Genomic DNA, 22,501 nt, shown 5'->3' on the forward strand with positions numbered 1-22,501 from the left:
CTGCTGTGCCTGCCAGCCGGGGGCTGCACCTGGTCATGGCTGTGTACCCCAAAAGGTCAGCCAGGGCAGTTTTCTGCCCCCTTCCCCACTAGTGTATTTCCCCCCAATAGTTTAGAGGGATGTGAAGGAAGAGAGGAGCCGTTCTGTTAGTAGCTTGGTGCTTGGGGGGGGTATTGGGAGACCAGTCTCTGGCAATGTGCAGCTGTACGGGTGGTATTTAATCAAATCTGTGCTGTAAACACCAGCAGGAGCAGCAGGTCATCAGGGGCAGGTGGGTTAGGCTCTGCTTTTCAGCTGAGAAGTGTTGCACCCACGACGAGCAGGAAGCGGGATGTGACTGGGAATCTGGGCTCCATCCCGGCCCCAGGAGGCCCTGCTGCCATCGTCCTGTTGCTCGTAGGGAACCTGGAGACAGCAGTTCCACCTCTGGGGGATCCTGGGGAGGGGCTGGGCAGCTCGGGGGGCTCAGGGCCTGGCACCCCCAGAGCAGCCCCCTCGTTGCTAGGCAACCGCTGCCTGATGCTGCACCAGCCCGCTGGAGATGCAGGCAGATGTGGCCACATCTGTCAAAGGAAGGAGGTGTAATGTTCCTCCTCCCGTGCTGTGCTTGTTTCCTATAACACACGGTAGGTGAGGCTGCATTTTGATCAGGCCCCAGCTCCAGCAGGCACCTCATTATGCTTTTAGAGCTGGCGTTCGGATCGGTGGTGACTTGAAAAACGATGCTCAGCTCTGTCTGACGTTTCATTCCGTAAGGAATGGGCTGGTTTGGTTTGAAGCAGAACTTCCACAGCCACCCCTGCTCCCTGACCTGAGCATGTGGCCATCGTTTGGTGCTCCCGGGGCAGCAAGGTGCTGCCTCACACCAGTTGCTTTGCACAAGTTGCAGCCTCACAGGGTTGGGAGATGAGATTATGGTCAGAGTGGTTTCGATATGAATTTGGAAGATGTAGTCATGGCTCTAGGATGTGGATGGACTCTGGGGCTCTGCATTTCTGTAATAAATCAGTAGAAGTGCTGAGAGATAAATGGGGCAGTTCTTCTGGTTTTCTTTGGAGGAGCTTTGGTAAACAGTGTATTCCTGTCTCGCTTGAGAACAAGGACACTTCATTCACATGGAGCCTGAAGAGTGGCAAGAGATTAAGGGGCCATTTGAGGATGTGCTCATACTGGGTTACAGAAACTAGCCAGTTGAAAATGTGTGCTGATAAAAAGTCTATTAAATTTCTTCTGCATATAGGTTTTGTGGGTAGTGCTCAAAATGCCACAGTCTTGGATTTCCTCCTACTCCTGCTCCCCCCTCTCCCTGTGGTGCTGGAATTTATGTCTCTTAACTCTACAACAGAGCCTGAAATTGCCCAAAGTATCACTAATAAAGTGTGAAGACAAAAAGCAGTTGGAGGAAACGACTGGTGTGTGAAACAGGTGGATGCTCATTGAAGGAGCTCAGATCAAGGTAATCAATGGGCATGTCACAAAAAGCCCTGGTCCAAGAAAGGTGTTACTCTGGCCAGTTTCAGGGAGCACCTGAGGCAGAATTTTGATGTGAGCACACTTGCAGTTTTAATAATAATTTGCAGGACGTGAAGATTATGCTGATGATTTAACAGACCACCCTGTCACTCGGGCAGGTTTCTGTCCCTGCTGGAGGTGTTGAGGAGGGTGTCCAGGGACAGGCTCTTGTGGGGTGGATGCTGCTCCTGCCAGAGGGGAAGGGAGTTGGAGGGGAGAGATGGTTTCCAGGGATCCAGGCAGGTGAGACATAGGGGCTGATCCCTCTTCTTGGTGAGTAGGCACATACTGACCCAAGAACTGGAGCTTCTATTGAACCAGTGCACCAACAAGGGCTCCTTGTCAAACCTGGAAGGGTGCAACTCCAGGAACACCAACCGGGGCAGCAAAGCTGGTGAACACTTCCCAAAGTCTCAGTCTGGGCTCCTTTCTACAGGGGGATAACGTGTGTGTGTGTGTATTTTTAATCTCACAGAGATGTTTTGAAAAGTGGATGAAAAGCTTCTGGATTCAGGAGTGATGAATGCCATGGCTTTGAGCCCCTGAGAAAATTAAGCATGGTTCATTCTGTGCGTGGCTTGGCTGGGATGAAAGGGAGAGGGCAGGGGCCGTGGGGGGGTTACAAGAAATACTGAACAATTGCTTCGTTTTCCCAGCTCTGCTCTGCAGTGTGCACTTGGAGAAAGCAAGCTCTGCTGAGGGGTTGGCTGTTTGTTTTTCTTTTTTTAGCACAGGAGAGAGGCAAGTGAAGGTTTTGCAGCTCTCTTAAATTCTGCCAGTTTTTCAGAGCTTGGATTTGCAACCTCCATAACATTCTCCTACCCCTGCATTTTACTGTGGCAGTTTTAGGAGAAACTGGCAATGCAGATGATTGCTAAATCTGCATACAGTTTTCTGTTATAAACCCCTGCTTTTATTGCTTATAACACTGCCAAACTGCATTTTTTTTTGAGCAGGAATTTCCCTTGTTTTGTTGCTGCCAGGCACTGTATTCCAATTAGCTTGATTCTTACAAGTGGTGCCTCAGAACTGCAGCCTATTTACTTTCCTCCTCCTCCTGAAAACCTTGTTATTCAGTACTTTACTTAAACCCCCAGTTCTTTGAGGAGGATTTTGTGCAAGTGTGAGGTTCAGGGAAGGGGAAGAAAGGGAGAAGGGAGATAGTTCCATCTTGAAACAGATCTAGCTGAAAAAGATGGAATTCCCAATGATACATTTTTATTTCCTACCTGAAACGATGGTGTTATTGTGGGTTGTTTTCCAATTCAACTCAGCCACTTGATTGAAGAAAAAAAGAATAACCAGGTAACCTGGCTTGGTGGTGGATTGTATCTGTTTGGAATTTGGTGTGCATGGATCTTTGGGAGTTGTATTTGTTCAAGTGAACCCAAATTGAAGTGTCAGCTGATTTGAGGTGAGGTTGGGAGGAGCCCAGGAACCGAGTGTGGTAAGAAGGGAGTTTGCCATCATTGCTGCTGGTTTTACCCCAGGCTTTGTTCCCAGAGCCCTTCAGAGATGGAAAAATAAGGTGGTGGAGCAGGATTTAGTGGGTCTGGACAAACTGTTTGGTTACAAACCTCACAGCACTGGGAAGAGAAGGTTTTTCCAATCGCCCACCAGTGACTGGTGCCCTTTGGAGGGTTACTCATTTCTATTAGAAGAAGAACTGATGAAGAAAAAAAATCTGTATTATTAAGAGGCTGGAGAGGAGGTGCCTTTGTATCTCAATTGGTGCTGAACAAGTAACTCCTCTGCCCAACACTCCAAACCCCAGTGACAGCCACCAGGTGACAGAGGCTGCCTGGGGAGGGTTAACACCCCAGTTGTTTTCTCCTCTCTTTTTCTTTTCCTAATAAAGAGCTTTATGAACTTGTTTTTGTCTTTGTAATTTTCTTCCTATAATTAAACTGTTCCTCTTGACTAACACAGAAATGAGTTGTGCTAACCTGAAACGTGTATTCCTGAGCCCTTGAAATTTTCAATCAACTGGCTGTGAATCACTTCAGCAAGAAAAAAAACCAACCCTGGTGGTTGGTTTTGTATTTAGGACAGATTGAAAACTTTATTAATTATTACACAGTAAAACAGCACTTCAGGAGTAATTTGAAAGGCTGTGTTAAAATCATTCCATCTTTCTCTTTTTGTCAGAACCGAGATGGAAAAGTGTTATGGTAATTAAAGTAATTTTACACCTGGGTTAAAATGTGGCCATGATTTATGGGAGCTTTTTGTGATTTGAAGGAACTTGGCTTTTTCAGAAAAGCCAGCCAGGTGATCAGGGCTGCCTTCTGTTTTCTTTTAGAGGCACTTGGGAAGTTACCCAGCAGTTCAGTGCTAAGATGGTGCTTTGGGAGCATGGCTGCAACAGAATTCCCAGCCTGGATGTGGGATGCAGCTCATAATGGTAAGTGTAAGGTTTGAAACCTATGAACCTGACTTGCAAGTCTGGGTGCACCTGGGCTTTTGTTGGCCAAACTGTTGAAGGCAAGAGAGGGTGAGTGGCTGCAACCATCTTTGCAGGGCCCTTCTGGTGCTGGGAAGGTGGTGCTTAGGGGTTCTCTGCAAGGGGAAAAAAATGTAAGATGCTTTTAGTGTTCAGAGGCCACACCTGAAATAGCTTTATGAGCACTTTACTAGAGGGAAAGGAAAATTCCAGTGCTCCTTGTGGTAATACCTGCCTGGTGTTCAATGAGGTGATGAGCGTGGGTTAGAGCTGCTGTTAGTCCTGCCTTGCTGTCTTTTTGGTGTCATCTTGGTGAAAATCTGTTACATTTCTGTTACACTGAGGGGAAGGTTTATATAAATGTCCTGTGTTTGTAAAGGAAGGCAAGGTCTGTATCCTGTCCCTGACTGCAGATCAAGCTGTTTGGGATTCCCAGAAGGATGGCAGGAAACAGCAAATACCTGCCCATATGGAAGGAAACCAATCCTTTAAACATCTCCTAGAGGTTTTCCAAGGAGGTTGTGGTTTCCCCCACCCTGGCAGTGCAGAAGGGCAGGTTGGATGGGGCTTGGAGCAGCCTGGGCTGCTGGGAGGTGTCCCTGCCCATGCAGGGGGTGGGACTGGGTGAGCTTTAAGGTCCCTTCTCACCCAAACCATTCTATGATTCTGTGATTTTTCAGCTCAGACTGTGGGTGCTTGTTAATGTGTGAAGCACTGAATGCAGACATTTCTTCCCCTGCCTGCAGTGGGATGTTGGTCGTTGCTTCCATGTTGGATCTTCCCTGGGGGAGTTTGAGGCACCTCAGCAGCTGCTGCCTTTCCTCAGCGGGTGAGCCAGACCCCAGGGCCAGCCATGAGGAGGTTTGTCTACTGCAAGGTGGTCCTGGCCACGTCCCTCATGTGGGTGCTCGTGGACGTCTTTCTCCTTCTCTACTTCAGTGAGTGTAATAAATGTGATGACAAGAAAGAGAGGTCTCTGCTGCCTGCTCTCAGGGGTAAGTGCCAAGTCTAAGCTCTCTTTGAAGGTCATAGACTTATGTTGTTTTGTTGGTTTTGTTGGTTTTTTTCAAGTATTTGGTCTCATCTTGGCTTCTCTGTACTTTCTAAATGACTTTTCCAATGCAAACAGACAAAACGCAAGGATCCAAAGTCCTTTGTTTCTGTAGTGCTTTAGTGGTTTCTGAATTAGTTTCAGTTATCTTGGTGTTTGACCTTTGCCAGAATGAAGCCTGGGGCTTGTATGCTTTCTGCAGCAAAACGAATTCAAAATGTCTCCAAGATGTGGAAGGGAAAAGCAAAGTAAATATATTAAGAACCTCTCTTATCAGAAGTCGTTCGACCTATGACAGAATTGATGCTCTGTGGTTCTTATTTCATTTGTGCAAGATACTTGCTGGTGAGCTGGCTTTTAAACTCTTAACTCTGGCTGAAACATGAGTTTTGGAAGATACTTCCATTCCCTTCACCACATGGAAACACGAGGATCAAGTCTCCAATGCAAGTGGAGCAGAGATTCTTGTCTCACTCCAAACATTTTAGCAATGTCATTTAGTGAAGGGGAGTTCATGGAAACTGCACCTTGGCAGAAGCTACAGGGTTTTTGAGGTGGTGACAACTGATTCCCAGAGCAGGATTCACAGGACAGGTCATCTGCCTCTGTCCAGCCACACAACACAAGTACTTGCAGTTTAGTACTTGAGATGAACTTGAAAATAACCTGTTGGAGCTGAGGGGTTTGAGTCCTGAATGCAGTGAAGGCTGTGAACCTGTGGGAAATTCACAAGATGAAGAGGGAGTAGGAATTGATGAAATACAGGTGTTTGTTTTCCCCTGTAAATTAACGTGCTGTTCTTAAGGCATTTAGGCTCAGCATATGGAAGAAGGAAGATACTTTGAATCCCTAATAAGATTGGAACAAGGTTAATTAGAACTAGTGCAGCTGCTTTTTCACATGTTTACTGCTGACAATAGACAAAAAACCCGTGTCTGGTGGTGTTTCTCTCTTCATAAATACATAGATATGAGTTCAACTACTGGTCTTCAGTTTTGTCCACAGGATAAATAATTTTCACCCTTTCAAAGGACCTTTGGGGCTATGGTTCAGTGGAGTTGATACCTTTGTGATCATTTGAAGTGAAAATACCATTCAGTGATGGGTTTGCACTCAAAAAGTGTTTAGAAGACTTCACTTTCACCTTCCAATCATATAAATAGCTATCTGATGTTAAAAATAGTAATGATAAAAGCAGTTATTTTTCCAAGCAAAAAGAATATCCCTGCTTGTCATAGTGGGGTTTTTTTCCTATGCCATAGAGCTACTGTGTTTTTAAGCAAATATTAGGCAAGAATCTGGTGGATCATGAGTAAAACAACCCATTTTACCTATTCTGTCAGCTGCAAAAAGGTAACCATAGGTGGTTTTTTAAGTATAGATTGGAATGAGCTCAGAAGTGGTTTAGTTTCTTGAAATGTCTTCAATCAGTTGCATTTGTGTGACGTGATTTTGTTATGTGCTGAGGTCACTTGGCAAGAAAAAGATGAAATATTAGAGTGATTTTATTTGAGTGTTAAAAGCTTTTAAGTCAGTCTAGGCTAAGAAGAAAACAAGGCATGAACTCATGTCCCTGCTGCTGCCACTCAGATCTAAATGGGAACATCTGCAAGTGGCAAGTGCGAGTTCACCTTTTTGACACTTCTTTGGTCAGCCCAGTGCTCAGCTTGTATTTTGAAGTATTTTGTTGCATCTGACTACTTGAAATGCCTTTTAAAAAATCATTTATTTATTTTTACATTCATGAACTCAATGTGCTGTGCCTGTTACAAGGAAGTGAGGTTTCTGCACAGAAATCTGAGCAGCAACACTGCTTCTTCTTGCTCTTAGAGAAAGAAGTTATATTGAATATATAACATTTCTACTTTAAAGCCTTGGGTCTGCTACTACACTGTGCATGTTCTGTGTGATCCCAGAAGAGTATTTGATTGTAAAGCTTTTTACAAAGTTGTCTGTGTAATTGTTTGGGGACACTGGCACAGTTTTATTGGAGATTGATTGTGTGTCTTTTTTTTTGTGAGATGACTGGAATTCTAGAAGGCTTCTGCCACGAAGGAGCACAACAAGAAAAAGCAGGTTAATCTGCTTTATCCTTAAGTTTTTGATGAGTTTTGTAAAAGGTGGGGGAGGAAAAAAAGAAGCCAGGTTTTGTAGGCTTTAAACCATGTTCTTCATAGACACCTCTGCTCTGCTGGGTGACATGGGGACTTATATTACAGCAATCCCAGTTAACAAGGAACACTGGACATTCTCATTTAAATAAGATCTTCGTTTTAGGGAAACATTGTTTAGTAGATGAGGACTGTTAATTCAGTAAGTGGTGCCTTGCAGAAGTAATTGCAGCAAATCCCCTCATTCTCAGGGGCAGTTCCATGGAATGTTTGGTAACTTCGTGTGCAGTTATTGGGGGTTGTGTTGGTACCTCCACAGCCCTGAGACACTGTGCAGACTGTTCCACATACCTGTGTGTGCTCTTGAATGAAGCTTTTCTTCCAGTCCACTGAATTAGAAGTTAATTTGCCTGATCTTGAGTTTTTCCCATGTCCTGGCTATCTCTTGCTCTATGAAGCAGTCACCTGTGCTGCTGTGCCAGTCTGCCTGCTTGAAAAGAAAGCAAGCCCAGAGTAACATTTCCCTGGGTTGTGGAGATTTAGCAAAAAGTCTTCATTTATTTCTGCTGAAACTATTCTGATGCAGTAATTAGAATTCTTTTTTTAAGCTTCTGTAGCTTGCAGTGCAGCACACTCCTCACACCTCTTTACAGTACGTGCCCTGAGTTATTAGAATGGAAATCAAGTGTGGGGCTGCTTTTCTGCCCTGAGGTACCTGCGTGGGTGCCAGCACCTCTGGCTTATTAAGAGTGTATTTGTCAGGCTCTGAATACCTTTAATTGAGAATGCAGATTATCTGTAAACATTAAAAGCAACATAATTACAGGATTTCCTCAAGGATATTAAAAAAGACACAACAAGAATCAATAAGCTAATAGGAATTTAAATTGGAAGTGGTAATCCAGTGTTTGAAGTCACTTAATCCATCAGCCTCATCCTTAATTAGAGGAAAGATGCTGTTTATGTAGAGTGGTGTGTTGAGAACTGAAAGAGGTAAACTTCTCATGCCTTTTTCAGCCCTAATTATTGCATTTAAAATGATTAATAAAATAATTTTAATGATTTTTCAACACCTTTACAGCAGGTGGTGAAGTGTCAGCAGTGACAGTCCCTGGACTGGAGCACAACTGATGTCTCACTGTACAAGTGACAGTCACAGAATCCCAGACTGGTTTGGGTGGAAGGGACTTTAAAGAGGGTCCTTTTGTTTAAGCAATGGCTTGAGCTTTCTTGTTCCAACTGCTGTTGTCTTCCAGCAACGTTGTGATTGTAAAGCCAGTTACTACCTCTGGAGGTCTTGCTCAGGGAACACACCAATGAGGTGGTTTTGAAGAAAGACTCAGCTTGTAATCCTACAAAGCTGAGAGAAGGGTTTTACATGGTGAAACATCTCCAGCTGGTGTGTGGCACTGCAGCTGCAGCTGGTTGCCAACGTGCCTCGTCACTCATTAGGGTCATTCTGAATGCTCCCAAGACCTCTGCTCCATGGTTACTGTGGCCTCCTCCTTCCTGCAGCTCCTTGCCATCAACCAGACTAAACCCACCATCCTTTGGGCTGGGAGCTGGCAGGAGTTCTCCAGCCTGGCTGGAAGCAGGGATGGGGCAGTGTGTGCCAGCCAAGCTTGGTGTCAGAGCAGCAGCTTCTCCCCTGGAGCTGCCTTGGACAGGAGGACAAGGGTCTGGAGTGAAAAATGGCAAGACCTCATCCCTTTCCATCCAGCTGGCTCCACACGTGCCCTTCCACCCATCATGGCAAATGCTCCTTTGAGGATCACATCATCCCCAAGTTTCTCTCCTGCCAGGAAGGTTTATTGTACCTGGTTGAGAGAGGGAGGATCTTCATCAGTCTCTAGGCATCTTGTTGGGAAGAGCACACCCTGGAGCCAAAGAGAGGGGTTTTGTGTCTTTGCTTAGTGGTTTTCATTCATGGCTAAGGAGTTTGAAGTGGAAAAGGACTTTGCTGCAGAAAACCCCCTAATCTTTAGTTTCACATTCAATTCTTAGTTCAATGTGGTGGTTCCTGCTTGGAAGGCTGCCTTTGAAGAATGCTGGTGTTGGCAGTTTTCTGTCCAGATTAAGAGTAAAATATCTAGTGAGCTTGGGAGAGGTAAAACGTTGCTCTAAATAATCCAGTGAGTGGATTATGATGTGCAGTGATTGAAACAGTAATTGGAAGGAAACTGATTAATTGAAACGAGTGGGTATGAGTAATGAGATGAAAGGGTAATTTTGAGTGCTTGTCTCTGCAACGTGCATAATGCTTTTCATGCAGCTTTGTAATGTCAATGCATGTTTCAGATTTTCATGAAGGGGTGACAAATCTTTAATATGATTTTGGTGCCTAATCCTTTTGTATAGGTTTTTGTCTAATGCTTTCAGACAGATTTTTGTCTCCACATTAACTGTTCTCAGGATGTGTCGTGAAATCAGGAGAAATTATGAATATGCTGGTTTGAAGAGAACTCAGTCTAAGAGGAAGGTTCAGTTACTCAAATCCTGTAGTGCATTTGTGCATTTCCTTAAGAGAAAAAGGCTGCGCTACGATCATAATAAAGCAAGTGAATGAAACATTTGGATGCTGTAATAAAAGTTTGGGGTTATGGCCAAGTTGAGAAAAGAAGGCATTCATTTTGGTGGTTGCCATGGCAACATGTTGATCTGTCAGATTGCTGCATGCATTGGGCTGCCTGCAATCACAATGGGAGCAAATATTTTTAATAGCACACCATAAAGATGTAATAGCTGGCTGGGTGAGTGTGTACGTTGCACTGAAATCTTGTCACAAATCTGTTGACAAATAAAATGCAAAGTGCTGATTTGGATATTGTGACAACACATTAAGTTTATTTGTAGATCTTCAGCACACAGTTGAAGGAAAAGAAAAGCATTTCTGAGGCTTGAGGGGAAACTGGCAGAGCAGGCATTGTCTGTTGCTTGCAAACTTAACAAAAATAATAAATGGAGGCTGTCTTGCTGAGAGATGTGGTGCTCACTGCCTTCAGCAGCTCCAGCCAGAAAATGTCATGTTTTCCAGCACCTTGGACTCCCATCCAAGGATGAACTGTCAGATATTTCTGACTGGAAGCAATGTTGTTCTGTGCCTTCCCCTTAACCTTTCTTGTTGGGTATTTTAAATGTGAGACATCAGAAGCACGACTGCCAAGCTGCTTTGGCAGAGTGAAGGACTGGCGTGGGTCTGGGTGGGTAAGTGTCTTTGAAACTAGGATTTCTGCCTCCTGGAAATGGTGTTTCTGTTCTGCTGCTGGTTGGTGTGGCCATGGGCTGGCTGTGCCTGTGGGGATTGCATGGAGCAAGGGAGGATGGTAACAGGTACTAACCAAGCTTTTCCTCCCTTTGAAGAAGGGGAAAAAAACCCTAAAAATCTTGGATGTGTTTCTTAGTAATTCCTGATCTCCTGAAAAAAACAAATAACCAGCCATGTGGTCTGGAATTCCTGATTTATTTATATTTTTCCCCACAGTTCTCCCAGCAGAAGTTCCTCAGTGCTCCCCCAGCTCTGCAGGTCCCAGCCATGGTGTGAGAGGGGGTTCCCAAGCCTGGGCCATGCCTTGCAGACAGTTGTGGCTGTAAAACTGGAGGCTGGTCGTGCTTCCCAGTTGATTAAATCATCCTGACATAAGGAAAATGTCATTGATTATTGTGCACACTACTCTGCCATAAAGGTAGAGTAGGAAGGGAATGGTGTTCTCCCAAGCCTGAGCTCCCCTGGGTGCCTGACTGCACCAAGTTTCACTGTCACATTTTGGTGTTGCTTTTCTAATTATTTTGGGACAGATTTGTTTCACCTCAGGCTTTATTGTTGAAGGTGTTTAACTCAAGAAACACTCAGTGAAACACTCAGAGTGTGCACGTAGGTGTATCATGCACACAGGACCAGAGGGATGTGTCTACAGTGCACACAGGCTTCAGCTGTAGAAGTTGCTCAAGACAAAAGCCTAGAGAAGGTCCAGCTCTCTCACTCATCACCCCTCCTCTCCCACCCAGTGAGAGGTTCTGTGCCACCAGAAAGGTTCATTATTTGATTTTCCCCCCTTGTTTCCCTACTGCTCAGGAGTTCAGTGTCAAAACTTCACTGACAATTTGGCAAGTGGGGGAAAAAAGAAAAAGTCACTGCTGATGTGTGGGGTGTTTTGAAACCTTGTTAGTAGTTCTGAGGTTGAGATGATGTAAAAGCTATGATACCTTTCCAAATAACAAGAAAATCTGTCAGTCAGGTGTTGGTAGGAATGAACAATATTGCCTTTATTCCCATTCACTGCCATTCATGATGCCTTCCCTGTCTTCAGAGTTCCTGTCTCAGCAAGTGCTGGGTTAGAAACCACCGTGAGAATCTTGGGGATGCTGCAGAGGAAACCTTTTTGGAGCACTGACCTGTGTGAAGCACCCTGTGCTTATTCTAATAAGCAGATATAATTACAAAAATGCAGGTTTGCAGAAGGAAAATGTATTTCAGCATCTTTGTACCTCACAGGGTCCTGCTGTAGCAGCTTAACTGCGTCCAGTGCTCTGAGCTGAACTGTGATTGGAGTTTCAGTGTTCAAACACCCAGGGGAATTGTTCAGTGGGTATTGAGCACTGCACTCTGAGCTTGTTGACAGGAAACAGAAATATTGGAATGTCAGGAGTACTTGCCAGCTGCAGTAGCTGACAGAAAAATGACATGGTAGTGGCACAACTGAGATGATGATGTCCCCTGCTGCCAGAGTTGCCTGACTGGGCTTGGACTGGTGGTGGGGCTGCATCTGAAAGCTATCTGGAAACTTGCAGTTGTCAGCCCCTGGATTGAAATGTGAGGTGTTGTCAGTTTCTGACACATACCATATTTCTTTTTAGCTTTTTGGTTGGTGTTTAGCAGTGAACTGTTGGTGTGAGATGCCTGCATGGGTCTATCCCGTATCCTGAAGGTATGAATAAAATATTGCCAAGTTTACATAATCCTTCAGCTTTAAGTGAGAGGAGCAGAAACTGTTGGGGTTTTTGTCTTGTTTATTTTTGCTTTTTCTTTTGGATATTCCACACTGTTTTAAGGTGTAAAACGGATGTGGCATTGACAGTGTTATCCCTGGTATCAGGTGCTTTCCTGCTGTCCTCCTGAAGCCTATTCAGAGTTTTCCAGGTGGCAGGTGCCCTGGGTCCAGAGGACTCTCCTAGCAGGTGTAGCTTCTCAGGTTGGACTGCTCTGTGTTCCTTTCAGCTTATCTCCCTGTTCCCCTGTGGTTTCAGTTCAGGTTTTCATGCTTTTGTTTCTTTACTCCCATCTTGGCACCAGGCGTGGTTGTCAGGGCAGAGCTCGTGAATGAAGTGCAGGACAAGGGGCAGTGGTTTTAAACTGAAAGAGGGGAGATTTTTTGGGTTAGATGTCAGGAAGAAATTCTTCCCCATGAGGGCAGGAAGGCACTGGCCCAGGTTGCCCAGGGAAGCTGTGGCTGCCCCATCCCTGGCAGTGTTGAAGGGCAGGTTGGATGGGGCTTGGAGCAGCCTGGGCTGGTGGGAGGTGTCCCTGCCCATGGCAGGGGGGTTGGAACCTGATGATCTTTAAGCTCCCTTCCAACCTAAACCAATCTCTATGAAGTGTGGGCATAGGCATGTCTTCCTGGGTGGAGTTCCATATCTTTAATAAATGTAAGGATATTTTCCACTAACAGCTTAGACTGTTATGTCTAATAGTACAAGGGAAAAATAGTTTCCCTGTAAATGGTGACAATCTACTTTCCCTGATAGGTTGATAAATGTTAGTGGTTTTAATGATGTAGGTGTAATACAGAATCTTTAGTACAAAAGCAGGAACCTGTAAAAAGTTGAAAAATACTTAAAAGGAAGTGACCCTCCTGGTAGTTGAATGTGCAAGATAGGCAGGGAAACATTATCCTGTCTAGAAATGGGTACTTTGCACTTGGCAGTTTTTACTTGAGGGACAGCCAGTTTAAAGAGCTGAGTGGGGATGCCTGGGCCTCCACACTGGGTACATGTGCCTGTGGGCAGTGTAGGAGTGGTTTGTTTTCACATTAAAACTCCTACTTTTCCCAACACCAGTTATTCTGCCAGCAGGGTCTGTCAGCTGTTTGCATTGCACTCCAGTCTTCCAGCTGTGGTGAGAAACTTCAAGCCATTTTGATGAAGTTTAAGAGAAACTCAGAATTTCAGATCTTTGGCAATGGCAGAAAATGCTTTTCAGCTGCTTTGAAGGTTTTTAGCTTTCCTGTTTACTTTTTGTGTTCAACAGAAGAGTCATAAGATGACAGGAAAGGCTCCAGGTTCTGTTTGCAAAGTACCCATCACTTTTTAGACCTTCTTGCTTGCAAAATGTATTGACAACCAGTTCCTCAGGAGAAAATAGTTTTATGAAAACTAAGAAGGATTGATGAAAACCTCATGTACTTCTGCCACCAGAAGCTTGCAGATTGGATATTGTCTGCAAATTATACCTCCTTTCTTGTTATTGACACCACACTTCAGGCTGTGAGTGAAGCTTCCTTGATTTGGGGAAAGCTCCACAAATATTGTCAGTGCACATGAGGCTGCTTGAAAAAAATTAAGCCTTAAAAACATGAAGCTCAGGCTGCCATCAGCCCTTCTCCAGCCAGACTTGAATAGTCTGGAGATTGTTCTACAAATTACCCAGCGGATTTGAATCTCTTCTGTGCTGTTGGAAGCTTCAGCCCAGCAGAGGAGTCTTTTCCCCTTGAATGAGCTCTGTGTAGGTTGGAGGGAATGCAGCAAAAGGCTGGAGCAATCAGGATTGTGGAGAAGGTGTGTGGAATAATAAGTGACACACCAAGTGAGCTTGTCATATGCTGCAACTTTTCTCTTTTGCAAAGGAGGAGAAGTGGGTTTTCTGCTAGCTCGAAGCCACTGTTTTTATGACTGCTGTTTGTTTCTCTGAAGCAGGATGATTTTGGGGGGAAACTTGACATAAATAGTAATTGGTTTTATCACTAAGAAGTACCTTTAACATTGTGTTTGTCAGTACTAGCACAATATGGAATCTGAATAATAATTAGACATCATAGTATCTATTACCAAGCCATGATTGTTTATAAATGGGAATGTCATCCTTTGAGAGTCTTTTTAGTAGGTGCCAGGCAGGGTGTTTGTGTGTGCTGGAATGGAAGTTTTTAGCTGCAGACATTCTCCAGGGCCTTGATTGCCAAATCTGACAAGCTCAAGTGAGCGTTCATTTGCATAATAAAGACTGAAGAATCAGAGTGAAATTCATCCCAATGTCATCCTGCTTGTCCTTGGGATTCTACTCTCTGTTAAAACAAACAAAAAACAAACTAGGGTCGTACTGCTGAGTTGCCATAAAGCAAAATGTGTTCATGTGAGTGAGATTAATAACAGCATTGGTATTTGGGGGTAGAAAGATGTCATTTACCTGCAGGATTTGGCTAAAAAGGACATATCATTTAGTGGAAAAGGAACTAGGAGGCATTTGAAGCCAAGATTGTGTGGCACTGCTGCATTTGAGAGAGTTCCTGCATCAAAGTGGTGTGACTTTTGACACCTCCATGCTGAGTCTTACGCGAAATAGCTGAATGCTTTTCTGAGGCTGAACAGCAAAATAAAATGTATGGCATCTCAGCTAATTAGTTTGTTCAAACTGTTAAAAAAATTCCTGCAAATGCACAGGAAAGCCTTTTGTTTTTCAGCGATTCATAGACATCCACGTGGAAGGGCTCATGGAAACAGCCAGAAGACTCTAGTGCAAACCTGGAAGTCATTTTGCACATTTTCTATTAAATTGGTGGATTTTTTTCCTTTGGAAAAAATTGACTGTAGGTTGCCCTTGGCTTTCAGGACTATCCTGCAACTCTGAAGGTTTGTATTCCCTTTTTTAACCCCCCTGCAGAGGTCAGTGGGTGCAGGCTGGACACAAGGTCATCAACATCCACACTCAGAGCAGCTGCTGTCGCTAATTAGATCTTGCTCATTGGTCCCTCTTCTGGCTTCTTTGACTCATTGGAAACTTTTTTCACTATAAATATTGCCAGGATTTAATTAAAGCGTTATATAATCCAATAATTTTTTAATGTGGATATGAATCTCTTTGAATGGTGTGGTCTGACTTGGTTGTTCGAGCGCTGTTAGAAGCTGGAAGCAAATGAGCAGCATTTAACTCCTGAATGGCTCAGTTTGCTGCCCTTACAGTGCCAGCTGTGGCTGCCCAGCTTTTTCTTTCTTTTCCTTCCCTCTTAAACTTCTGTCAGTTTGCAGCAGGACCATCTGACCCGACCCAGTGCAGCTCCTTGTCCCTCCCTTCTTGCAGAGCCAGGGCTGGTGCCACCAACTCTCCCACCAAGGGAAGGCAGCACTCACATGAAACTTGACCAAAACATTGTCCAGCCAAAAAGCTTTTAAGAGGAGGACAAGTTTTGGTTAGATAAGTCTCCTAATCTTCAATAAGGAAATAGAATTAAATTCTAAGTAAAACTTGTTAAAGCTTGCAGGAATAAGTGTAATGCTGACCCCTAATTCACAACTGTCCCCCTTTTTTAATAAGGGCTTGTCAATCAATAGGAGTGTTGCCACTGTCTGTGCTCATGAAGGCAGCACTGTTCATGGTGGTGGTGTGTGCTGAGCATCTTCTCACCTAGGAGGGAGGACAGGGCAGTGTTTGACACCTCTCTGCCTCAGGAGAAAAGCTGTCCTTGTGCTGCCTCATTATTCCTGGAAGAAATTGGCTTGGCATTTCAGTGACTTCCTTTTCTGTGGGTTGCACAGCTCGCTCTGCACTGTTAGGTAATCTTAAATCTAATCATCTGGTGAATATTTTGATATGCACAGCACCTACTTGTACACTGAGACTGCAGCACTGCAAGACATGGGGAAAAAATCTGGAAAATGTTCTTTTTTATGAATTTAAGCAGCAGCCTGTCAAGTTGTGTTGTGGAACTGCAGTGCTCAGCAACACGTTTTGATACATGATGCTGAAGGAATAGGTTTGTAGCATGGTACAGAGTGCTTGCAAGTAGGAAAGCCTGGTGTGTTGTTAGAGGGTGTCTTTTGTTTTGGAAGGGATCATCCTGCTTTCAGAAATACAGTTCTGCTTAGCATCTGGCTTCTTCTACTCCATTTCTAACATGTTTTGGTGTTGGGCAGTAATTAAATGGTTGAAAACCTGCTCTGAGGTGTGTTGTGTTTTTTTTCCATACCTATTTCAAAGTTGCTGTGTACAAATAATTGCTGAGCACAGCATGAGACAGGTGAGGGCACAGAACTTCTCTTTGGACCCTTAGGATAAAAACTGTGTTGGATTGTTTTGTTTTCAGAAATTTATATCACTGTATTTAGTCTCCAGAGGCTTTTGTTCCAAGACTGTTGCCAGGTCAGTGTTTTGAGTTGCCTGGATTTGGAGCATTTTTTGCAGTAGTAAATACATGTGACAGGAGCAGAAGGTGTTTAGGTGGTTGGTGTTTTTTTTCCCATGGCAAAACAAAGTCAGTTAGATCTCTAATGCCTTTTTGTTGGAGTTTCACTTCCTTCTCTAAGTAGATTGTCTTACAGTGTATTTTTTTTTACTTAATTATTTTAACTGGGCACTTAAAACATTTAGGCAGAAGCCTGTGTACAGCTTCTAGAAAAAACTACAGTAGTACAAAGGCTGCATTAATACTGCACTCTTTTTTAATACAGTGAAAGTAAGGAATGTTTTCTCTGCCAGTTTCAGGCAAAATAAGTCACTTCTGCACAATGATCATAGCTTGTTGAGATTTTCCTGGAGGGAGTGACCAGTGTAGACCTATTTCACAGCATGTTTATAGTGGCACACATTAGGTGTACTATTTAGGAGTATTATGCCAGCATCATGCAATGAGCTCTTCATGGGTTGGTCCTTTAAAGTCCAGAATCCTGCTTGGGACAAAGTGGAATTAGCTGGGATATGAAGGTCCTCTTGTGTGCAAGACACCCAGTAATTTGCACAGGGAAATACTTCTATATAGATTGCTTTGCTTATGTTCTTTACTGTTTTGTTGGTTTTTAATCATACTTTTATTCAGTTGATTCAACTCATGTGATCAGTGCACCAAGTTGTGCCTTGCATGAAAGAAATAAAGTACTGGGAGGTGCTGGGCTCCTGTTTCACTGCCAGGGTCATTTAAAACCCTTTGCCTTTAGTCACTGTGTGATGAGTCTGGCCAGGGCATCTGACCTCTGGCACATCCACAGGAGGTGCCTCTTGGCAGGAGCTGCCAGCTGGAGGATCCTGCCCCCAGGTATTCCTGAGGAGCCAGCTCATCATGGAAAAGTGTCTCCTAAAGAGGTCTAGGTGGGGTCTTACTCCATGTAGGTGCACATGGGAGCTGCCTGGTAGGTGAGGGAGATGAAGGAATTGATGAGAACAAAATGTTGAGAATATTTATGAAGAGCAAGGAGTGCTTCAAGATAGTAATGAATTAAATTCACCCAGTTTGTTTATGGTGGATGGCTCTTCTTTGTGTGGTGATTCAAAGGTTGCTGTGGTGATTGCTTGACTGTACAGAATTGCAGTTTTTCCTTGCACTTAACTCTGGAAATCCATAGGATGCTGCTGCTTACACATGGCAATTTGCTGTTTATTTTATAATATTTTATTTAGTAAATAACTCCTTCCAGCCATGCAGCCTTCAATCTAATGCCCTCAAGGTCTTTATACTTAACCTCACAAGACCTCCACAGAGGTGATGCTCTCTCAGCAAAACTGATGCATGTGTGTTTGGGCCAAGTTTGTATCGTGGAGCCAGGCAGGAGGTCAGATTCTGTGCTTGGGGATGGGTCTTGGCTCCTCTGAAGTCAACACAAGTGGGTAGGGACTGGGATGAGCAACACTTAAAATCCCACAAAACAGCACCCCCTCCAAAAAAAAAAAGAAAGCCAGACACTGCCAAGGAAGCCAAAACCCAAGCCCATGCTGATCTCCATCATATGACATCCTGTGTAGTTATTCTGCAGAGAATTCTGCTCTCCAGGATGTGTTGAATTACAAGAACAAAATTCCTTGTGCAGTGTTCTTACCTGAAATCCGAATAAAGCTTCAATCATAAAAGACTTTCTCCATTAAGTGATAAGAGCCCTTTAATAAAAACTTGTCAGTCTTTCATGGTTTAGGAATAATTTAACCATGTTAACTTCTCTTGTTTTAGCCTTTTCATATCAGCAATCTGCCTTATTTGCTACTCCAGTGGAAATAATGAGTTTCAAGGTGGTGTACATGGATCAGTGTTAGGGGGTTCAGCACTTGGCTTCACTTTTGATGGTCTTAAAATGTAACTGTATGAAATGATCCTATTTTAAACTTCATAAAATGTCAATTTGCCTCGTTTTGCTGCTCAGTGCAAGTCGTAATTCTGAGTGGAATGTGCCATGACTCTGCCACGGGCAGGTTGAGGGGTTGGTAGAGGAGTGTGCTGACAGTCTTGAATGGCTTTTGAATCTGCTTGGGGCAAAGAGCTGGTGGGTGTTTCTGTGGGGTTTGTGGCTTGTTCTGTCACCAGCATCATGGTGGAGCTGGGTAGTTCTTCCAGGCTGGGACCTGGGCAGGACGAGGCAGTGGGACAGGTCACTTGGGCTCTGCCAAGGTGAGGCTTGTCTCCTGGAAGGTGAGATGTAAAAGCAGCTGCGTTGAGCAAAAATGGGGTGGAAGAGGCTGTTTTTGGCCTTTCTGACAGGTCTGTTTCCATTTTGAAGGTTAGAGATCTGTGTCACTGATAAAGGTTTCATTCAGGCATTTAATTTAATCTCCTCAAGGATGCTGTATCTGATGGCATTCATTACTGAGCTATCTGTTTAGTCCTGACTGTTAGGTACTTTAATCCTTATTATATGACACAACAAGACAATGAAAATGAACTCCGTGCTGTGTAAAAAGCATTCCTGTGTGTATCTTCCATTTGCTGAACTTCATGAATCCCTTAGTTCTTCTGTTTTAGGAAGGAATGATTATGGATGCTGAGCTGTGACAGGTCATTTCCTTCCTTTACTCACCCTGCTGGGAGTGCTGGGGGCATTTGCATACACCCAAAACAAAGCAGGGGGATAGGTCTTGTTTGGCTGTTGCTTTGGATATATTTAAATATATATATATATATTTGCTTTCATTTGAGTGGGTGGAGCATTTTTTCTTTTACTGTACATTGATAACTGCTGGGAAGCTTGAGGCTGCCTGTGGATAGAATTTTTCTTAGAGAAAATGCATATTTTTTTTCTTCTATGTTGCTTTGTTCTGGTTCTGAAGATGCAGGTGTTCAAGGAAAGCATGAGGCTCTTTCTACTTGGGGGATTTCTTCCCCCTGTCTTTTAACTGCTGGTTCTGTTGTCTTTTATGCTTGAAATAAGTTTCTTTGGGGACGTTCTGTAGGTACAGAAGTTGCTCTGACATTTTGAGGGGGTACTGAACAAAAAGAAAGAAGAAAAGAAATCAGGGTTGGAACCACAAATGAGACAAGGCAGCTGCTTCAGTGGGAAGTGCTGTTTGTCTTGTGCTGAGCCTTATGGCAGGATGGCACAGCTGAGTCTCAGAGAGAAGAGAATCTGCTTCCCCACAAGCAGATCATGCATCTCCAATGTAACTTCTAAATTAAACTGGCCTGAGTGAATTGCTTGTTAAAGCCAGGCCATGGCACTAGCAGGAAAAAAATGTATCAGTAACATGGGCTGAAATGACTCACTTGGGAAGTGTGATGACTGCAAATTCTTTCAGGCAATACTGCAGAAAGGTCCTCTTATAAAACCTGAAATTTCAGGTATTTTATAGATATTTTACATATTGGCTGTGGATTCAGTTACAATTTTCTTTTTCGTTTATCTAATTATAGCAGTTTGAAGATGTTTTCTGTATTTCTGGGCAGACATCTGGGACCACAGAGGGGCAGTGACTTGCTTCTGAATGCTCAGAGAAGGGGCTGAGTTTGAGCAACAGAAGCATTTTGGGATGGCCAGGAGGGTTTTGGGGTGAAGTGCTGAGGTTGGAGAGAGGGAGCTTGGGTTCAACTGAGCCTTTTCTGCTGCAAGAAGCAGCTGCACCAGCACCTTTGCCACCTGTAATGCCCTTGTAGCTGTCTGAAGATGGTAGGTTGTTGTCTTTAGGCCAGGCAGCTGCATTCCTCTGGTCTTTCCTGGTTGTTTCCTCCTTGCTGCTCTCCTGCTTTTTGTAAACAATGAGGGGATGGCCATTTCTAAAATAAAACTTAAAAAAAAAAAGGCCAGCAATTCTAAGAGTAGCAGTTAATAGTCTGTATCTTTTATAATATTGTAAGATACAATTAAAACCTTCTGCCAGAATGAAGCTGTAATTGCTAATGTGAGTTACTATACCAAGGAGACCTACAACAAGGAAGCATCAGGCACTGGGTGGCAGTTTGGAGCTCCCAGCTCTGTATTTTCAAAATCCTGCTGCTTTTATAATCAGAATTGTTACGCCATAAATGTGGAAAAAAAGAAGGAAAAAACCTTCCTGATGATCACACAGGGTACAGTTACAGCAAGTCCTTGGAACAGGGTAAGCAGATAAATGCTACCATCACCTCCGTTGGTGAGTACTAATTTTAGCTCACAAATACCTGCACACCCACATCCTTTGATGCTGTTGCCAACCCCATCAGGCTGCACCACTGTCACCTGCCTTCCCAGCCATCACTGGAGGGTTTCTCTGGCTGTAGTTCCTGTTGCTTAATGCAAGTCCAGGCATCAGAAACTATCTTCATAAGGATGCATCTCACTTTGGAGCCCTCTGCCATGGAGATGCAGAAGAAAATCTTGAAAGAGGAGGCTTTGTTTCATAAGCTTGCAGAAGGATTGGACTTGTGGATGAAAAGTCTCCAGTTGATGGCAGGAGCTGGTCAGGAGGTGACTTGAGTTGCTTATAAGCAAGTTATGAAAGTAATTTGCAGATCATCAGTGTGTTCGTTTGTTGGATGGTTCTGCCCTCATGTTCTAGCCTATGCACTCAGTCCACAGGGTGCTTGGTCTTCCTCGTGATGGAGTGATATAAATACATGAAGAAAATGATACAGATGTCAGATGAAGTCCAACAATAGAGCAGCAGATCTCGTTGTAAGATCTGGCAGTGGGACCAGCTCTCTTTGGAGCTCAGGGGCAGCGTTTCGGTCTGTTCGCTCCAGTCGCCTCTCGAGTTTTGTGAGTTACAACTCAGCTGCTCCCCGTTGGGCTGAAGACTGGGGACAAAGAGAACTTGTCATAGCCCAGCAGTGTTTGTGAGAGGGCTGGAGACCTTCTCACGGGGTGGGGCAGTTTGGCTGTTGGGCAGTTGAGCTGCTGGTCCTGGCTGAAGCGCAAAGGTGAAACGGGGGAGGCTGAGCCCTCTGTGGGGGTGACTGGAGGTGTTTTTAAGGGTGCCTTTTGTGGGTGTTGGGTGAAAGCTGCTGGGCAGGCAAGGCTTTTATCTGCTTGTCTCTAAATCATGCAAACAGGGTGGGTATGAAGGCTTTCTCATAGTTGATTTCCTGTCTGCACCTTCTAGCGATAGGACGAGAAGAAATGGCTGTAAGTTTTGCCAGGGGTGGTTTAGGTTGGGTGTGAGGAAAAATGTCTTCAGTGAGTGAGTGGTGAGGGCTTGGAACCCTGGGCTGCCTGGGGAGGAGGTGGAGTCGCCATCCCTGGAGGTGTTCAAGAAGTGTTTAGATGTGGTGCTTCGGGATGTAGTTTAGTGGTTGTGGTAGTTGGATTATGGTTGGAATTGATGGTCTTTGCAGGTCTCTTCCCACCTTCATGATTCTATGATTCTGCAAGGCCTGCAGATGGACAGGCTGGGAGAAGTGCTGCCCGTGTCCCCTCCACAGATGGGAAAGAGGGAAGGAGCACCACAGAAGGTGTGGTGGCAGACACAGTGTTTGCTCTCCTGGCAATGCTGGGTTGGAAAGGCAGCACTTGGGTTTTACCCTGCAAACGGAGGGGCTGGCAGTGAGATCTGCCCAAGTACTGCTGGGGATCCCCTGGTGATGATAATCCCCTCAGGCATTCCTCCTCCCAGGGCTGCTGGGGCCATCTGTGGTGGGTGCAGGTGGGGACAGTGGGCACTGGCTGAGGGAGCAGGAGGGGACAGATGGATGGGGATGTGCTGGGCTTGGGAGACGCTCTTGTCATCTGCCTCTGATCTGGTTCTTCAGCACATGGACCTTCTGCTGAGCAATTAGGGGCTCCTTGCACTGGCAAAGTTGTTAGGGGATTCATTATTACGACATCATGTAGTTGCCAGGTTACATGGGGAGAAGGTTAAAAGGAAAAAAAAAAGGGCAATCTGTTAGGAAGAAATTTTCTTCCAGGCAACAGGCTGATGTGTTGTGTGTGTAACCTGGTGTTTGTGTCCCCGTGAGTGCTCAGAGCCCTGCTGGGCTTCAGAGGAGGGAAGGGCTGAAAATGAACGGGTCC

The sequence above is a fragment of the Chaetura pelagica genome, unplaced genomic scaffold (genome assembly GCF_000747805.2).
Source record: "Chaetura pelagica isolate M959 unplaced genomic scaffold, ChaPel_1.0 scaffold26, whole genome shotgun sequence".
Taxonomy (NCBI): Eukaryota; Metazoa; Chordata; class Aves; order Apodiformes; family Apodidae; genus Chaetura; species Chaetura pelagica.